Genomic DNA, 5702 nt, shown 5'->3' with positions numbered 1-5702 from the left:
AAATTTCTTGTGCTTGCCTTTCACCATTTGATTATCTCTTATGTTAGATGGTCTTGATTTTTCTGGCTGGAGATTGTCCCTCCTGTGAGTCTGTAAGGCTGTGTCAGCACTCCTAGGAGACCAGCCCTCTCCTGTCAGAACAGTCATGCCAGGCCTAGGGTGTCAGCAACTGCTTTGATCTTAAGAATGGGTGGTCCTGTCACTTCTGCAGCCACAGACATTTGTCTTCTTGGTGGATGTCCATGAAATTTGGGGATCTGTCTGCAAAATCACTCTGCTTCAGCCCTTGTTCCTCTGAGGGTGCATGCTCATGTGGCATCCTTGGGCCTTTGTGACAGATGTCCCCAACCCTCTATTCTCTCTTAGCTCTAATCTACTCCCAGATCCCAGAGAATTGTACAGTTCTACTGTATCAACCCTCACCTCTTCCCTGTCTTCTTCCTTTACAAAGGGATGCTCTATCTGAGATTTCAAATTTCTTCCTTGGCTTTGAATGTTTTCACTTTTTCACATTTTATTTCTAAAAAGTGTTTGGTGTTGAAAGGGAGAGGATTTAGGGTGAACTCAAGCTGCCATGGTAACCTGGGAATAACCAAAGGTTTTCTGTACCTTTCTCTGGGTTGTTGTCTTTTGAGGTATGGTAGCATTGTCAAGCTTTTTGTGTCTTCAACGGAGTCCTGGATTGGAACTGTAACTTAACTATGTAAGTATTCCCATTGATAGCTTTGTTTGTGAACAATTTTTTTTTGTCTCTTATATTTTTGCCAAGACTAAAAATGAAAAGCTGGGCATGGTAGACCATGGATGTAGTTCAAGCCACTTAGGAGGCTTTGATCAGAGAATGACTTGGACCCACCCATCAGGGCAGTTGTGGGGAGGGAGGTATTTCATCATAATTGCTTGAGATTCTCAATAGTGTTTTGCCATCTTTTAGCAAACTACAACAAGGACTTGTTTCATGTGTCCTGAGTTGAACCAATTTAATCTCTTGATCTAGGGGCCAGAGTATGCTATGGGGAGCTAGACACCATTTTCTCTATATCCAATGGAACTCTAATTAGCAAGCCTTCTCCACTTTAGCCCACCCCCTCACCATGTCCTGAAACATATTGAGCAGGCATAGCCTTAGAAATATGTGTCTCTCTTATGCTTTGTTGGAAAAGAGAAATATGGATGGAGGAATCATGCAGCAAGTGTCATGCTCCTGTGATCCTCATAAAGCACTAAGGCAGGAGAGCTAAAGAGCAGGCAGTACTCAACAGGGCTTTGGATTGCTGCAGGGGAGGCAAAATCCTGAAACTCAGGTTACTTTCGGGGCCATGAAGAAGGATCTTGGGTAAAGGACTCAGAAGTTCTCCTCATTCACTCACTGTCAGCCTCACATTTTTCTGAACACAGAGACACATATTTAAGTGCAAGTGTAATCATTTATTGAACAGGAAGAGGAAGAAATTCATGGGGAATTGTTATGGGCATGGTAAAGAGAAATTTAAAGAAAGTCTTTGATTCTTGATGAGTTATCCTAGGTAACATGCTGGAGAGACCGAGATTGCACTTCTCTGTGAGACAGGATGGAAAGCAGATCACAGAACTTGTCACAGGATGCTGTATGGATAGGAAGGGATGATGCTGGAATCCTAGTGAGAAGTCTCCACTCAACACTGAGTAAGCCAGGAAGAAGAATACAGAGACTCATTAGGCACTTCTTGGAAAGACTTCAGGACAGAGAGTCATTCTATTATATAGAAGGAATGATAAAAAAATAGATCTTAGCTTACAATCTACCTGGAATTATTTGCCAGAATGCAGGGATGAAAGACATAGAATAAATGACCATTTCCTTGTGGATGGCATATAAAAAATGAAGTAATGGAAGATCTGAGGCTTGTTTCCACAACCGTTGTCATAAGAAGCTCTAAAGAATGTTAAGCAAATTGGGGAATAAGGATAAAAAGCCTTAGATACTTTTAAGGACTTCACACATTATATGAGTGAAATCTTGGATTAAATGGGAAAGGGGGGGCAGAGGAGTCTGCTCTCCAGTCTGGACAAGAAGTGGTAAACAGGTACATCCGCTCCCAGGTAAGAAGCCAAGGTTGTACGGAGTTCAGATTAAGATGTTATTATCTGGAGTGGGATGGAGGGGGAACACAGACACTGAAGAGCAGCTGGACCACATCCTGCTACTCTGTCTGTTAATGATATTGAACCCATCACTGAGCCTTTTTTACACAAACATACAGCAACTATGTAAAACTCAAATCCTTGTTTTCTTGCCTAAGTGCTTAGGTCACTTTAGTTCAAAGCTCAAAGTAGGACTAGATCACAAATCCAGATAATTCAAAGCCATTCTTCAAGCTCTCCATAAGATTCCTTATCAAACATTTTTTATTGTAATTTGGGGGCACAATGCTAATACTTTTGGAAGGGCTTTGTCCATGACCACCAAACTCCTCCTTGCTCTCATTGAAGATTGCCCACCTGGAGGCTCAGGCTGTTCTTCAATATCCAGCCTCAAAGCAAACATCTGTAGTGTGAGAACAAGAACATGTTCAGGTACCAGATCCACTTTATTTCCCCCAAGAGAAAGGATAGGACTCTTCAGCATTCAAAAATGAGTGGTAGCCAACTGGGTTTGTTTCCTTATGATAAAATATTCAGGATGAGAAAATTAAATGAATTCTGACTTACTGGCATTGGATAGGTCAATGATATTTTCTCTAACAATTCCATGCTCCTCACATAGTTTTGCAAACTCTTCCTTGATGTCTGAACTCAAATCTTGTTTTCAGCCTGTGAGAAGAGCAACAGTGAGTGTAGCAGCTGTATCGTGTGCATTGACCACAGCCAGAGTGAGGGGACAGAGGCTTCCCCATAAGGATGGGAAAATGGTTGGCAACATGATTGACAGGCGTTGGTATGATCTATCCTGGATTTGACATCCATAGAATATCCTTGTGTCTCACTGAGAGATTTCAGAGTGCTTCCATCACTATGCTCAAGGGATGATGGAGGTGAGCACCAATCTTCAGGAGGTGAGAAAGAGGCAGGACCAAGCTGGGAAGACCACATTAAAGCTAGAGGTTCTTCATTCTTTTCCCACCCCAAGATCAGTGTCTGCATGAAAATACTTTACCATAGAGTACCATCAGCTGGAAGGTTTCCCCATCCTTTTTGTTAATGAGATGAAACATGATATAATTATCATAGTCTGTCTTAAGTATAGTAAATGTATTGAATCCATCATCTGTGGAGGAAATGGAACACAGCTCAGAAATTCTTTGTTCTGTAGGAAATGATGGAAACCCTTTTCATGTTCTACCCCAAACATAAAATCATTAAAATACATATCCTGGAAGAACTGGGTGAAGTTTCTGAGGCTTTCTGTCTGTAGCTTTCTGAACTTCAAGAAGTAACTTCTAAGAAAAGGGACTTTGAGAGGTCCAGACCACTAGTGAACAGTCAGCCACGGGAGCACCCCTCTCTCATCTTCTCCTAGGCTTGCTTACCTCGGGCTTTCTTACCTCCCTCAGCAGCTTCAAGCAACATGTTTCTATCTTTCATAAATTGGCTGTATCAAATATCTGCTGCTACACCGTCAGTGATGTGCACCAGTGCTAGCCACCATGCAGTATCAGATAGATTCCATCTCCCCCCTACTTATTCTACCTACCTGAGACAGGGTGTTAGCTATTAGATGGCAGCCATTTGACTAGTAGGTGCAAGTTCCTGAGTTCAGTCTCCAGCAAAATACACAGAGAGAGAGGGGGGGGGGGGGAGAGAGAGAGAGAGAGAGAGAGAGAGAGAGAGAGAGAGAGAGAGAATAAAGGTATTACTGTTTACTAAACTCCTTATGGGAAGATATATAGACTATTTATATACTCACAGTTCATATAATATATTCCAGCCTTTTCTGTTTTGTAACCAATCAAAGTCATTTCGGTGCACTCTTCATTTACACTGTAAAACAGAGTGATCTTTTGTGTAAGGGATTTTGACTTGGCTGGCTTCTTGACCCTCTACTATATATATATATCTCCAGTTTCTGATTCCATTTAACTTTTGAATATTTTTGTAAAATTAGAAAAAGGCTTTTATTTATGTTATTTCATTTATATCAGATGCTTTAGCAATCACAAATTTGCCTATTATTTTTAAAAAAAGAAAATGATTATAACTTCTCATCCTTATTACAACTGCAACTACTTCCAAATTTCACCAGAGCCGTGCTTCAGCCAGCGGTGTAGATTATCAGCCAGATTTCTACCATCTACCTCAAATTAGCACTCTGTAATGTTGCCTGATGTTGATCCCAGATTCACAGAGGAGAATTATTATTATTGTCTTTACTGCAGGAAATCTCAAGTAGAAAGGCGTGGATGTCTTTGGCTAACAACTAGTAAGAAAATTTTAATTCATGATCACATAATCTTAACTTGTGACATACTGTCTCATTAATGTGGTTTCAGCATTGTCTCTGACCATTCCTTATCAAACTCCTAGTGAATTAATTCCTGTCACCAACTCTTGTCTCTGACTTTTGAAAAAGCCCTGGTTATAAGACCTTGGTTCAGTGTCACATGGAGCACTCTTGTTTTGGATACAGACTCAGTATGTGTGTATACATGTGCATACTGAGAGGCATCTCTCTGCAATCCCATGTGTGTTTGTAGGCATGAGACCATACCAGGTTTTCATTTCCTCTTTCTCAGCTAGGAGCATCTCACTTACATAAAATGGAATTTAAAGACTAAGAAATTCTCCAAGACAGTGGTGTGCTCCACAGAAGCTGTCATGCTGCCATGTTCTTCTATTTTTTCTCTTTTGTCAGTGGCTTCGGCAATAGAAAACCAATACCCACTAATCTGTAATAGATAAGCAAATGATTAAGGGAGAAAGGGCAAGGAAACCTCACGGACATGGTTCTACTTGAACTTCAGCCTGTGGGTTAGGGCCTGAGCATACACAAGAGTAGATTTCATGCCAGTTATCACAATACTTAGCATACTGTCCTGCCTCTCAGTGAGAACAGAGGTACCCAAACATTGTTAGATATGAATAGCTGGTCTTACTTCAAGGTCTGAAGCCATCCATTCATCTACTAGATTGTGTGGGAAGCCATTCCGGACTCCCTTGCCAGCCCAGATGGAAAGCTGTGCCAGGCAGTAAAAAAGCCCATGTTTGGTGGATGGCTCGCCCTTAATTCCTGATTGGCTGAGCAAGCCTGCCTGGTGAGGTGATGTGACCTCTGGTGATTGGTTGAGGCGTGGTTGTGGCTTGAGTGCATAAAAACTCTTGTACCCCGGGGATCGGGGGAGTTGAAGAGAGAAGCTGCCTGAGTAAACTGCATTAAGAAGAACCGGTGGTTGTGTTTTCCTTGCTGGTCAAGTTGGACACAACAAGTGGTGCTGAAACCCGGGAACTGACTCCCCCACCGAAGAGGTTCAGAACTTTCTGCAGTCAGGGTCTGTCGACAGGATGAGTACAGTAAGTAAGGGATTGGGATTAGGCTCTCAGTAAAGAGACAATAAGGTTCTCAGTAAGAGACAACAAGGCTCTCAGTAAGAGACAATAAGGCTCTCCGGCTCTGGAGATGAGAAAGTGAAAGTAAGATGGTAATAGGGACAGTCTATGGATTACTTTCTTTTTCTAGCCATTTGGGTAATTTTTCTTACTGCCTTTTGGTTTAAGGACTGGCCAAA

At 41.8% G+C, this 5702-nt stretch overlaps 1 pseudogene; it reads right to left on the bottom strand.

Annotated features, from left to right (window-relative positions):
- Positions 1–1522: 1522 nt before the first annotated feature.
- On the bottom strand, positions 1523–5090 carry LOC110293330 (major urinary protein 3-like; annotated as a pseudogene).
- Positions 5091–5702: the final 612 nt, after the last annotated feature.

This window comes from Mus caroli, unplaced genomic scaffold (genome assembly GCF_978045245.1).
Source record: "Mus caroli unplaced genomic scaffold, Mus_caroli_1 scaffold_6, whole genome shotgun sequence".
Classification (NCBI taxonomy): domain Eukaryota; kingdom Metazoa; phylum Chordata; class Mammalia; order Rodentia; family Muridae; genus Mus; species Mus caroli.
The sequence above is the reverse complement of the archived record's forward strand: the minus strand, read 5'-3'. Positions and strand labels throughout refer to the sequence as shown.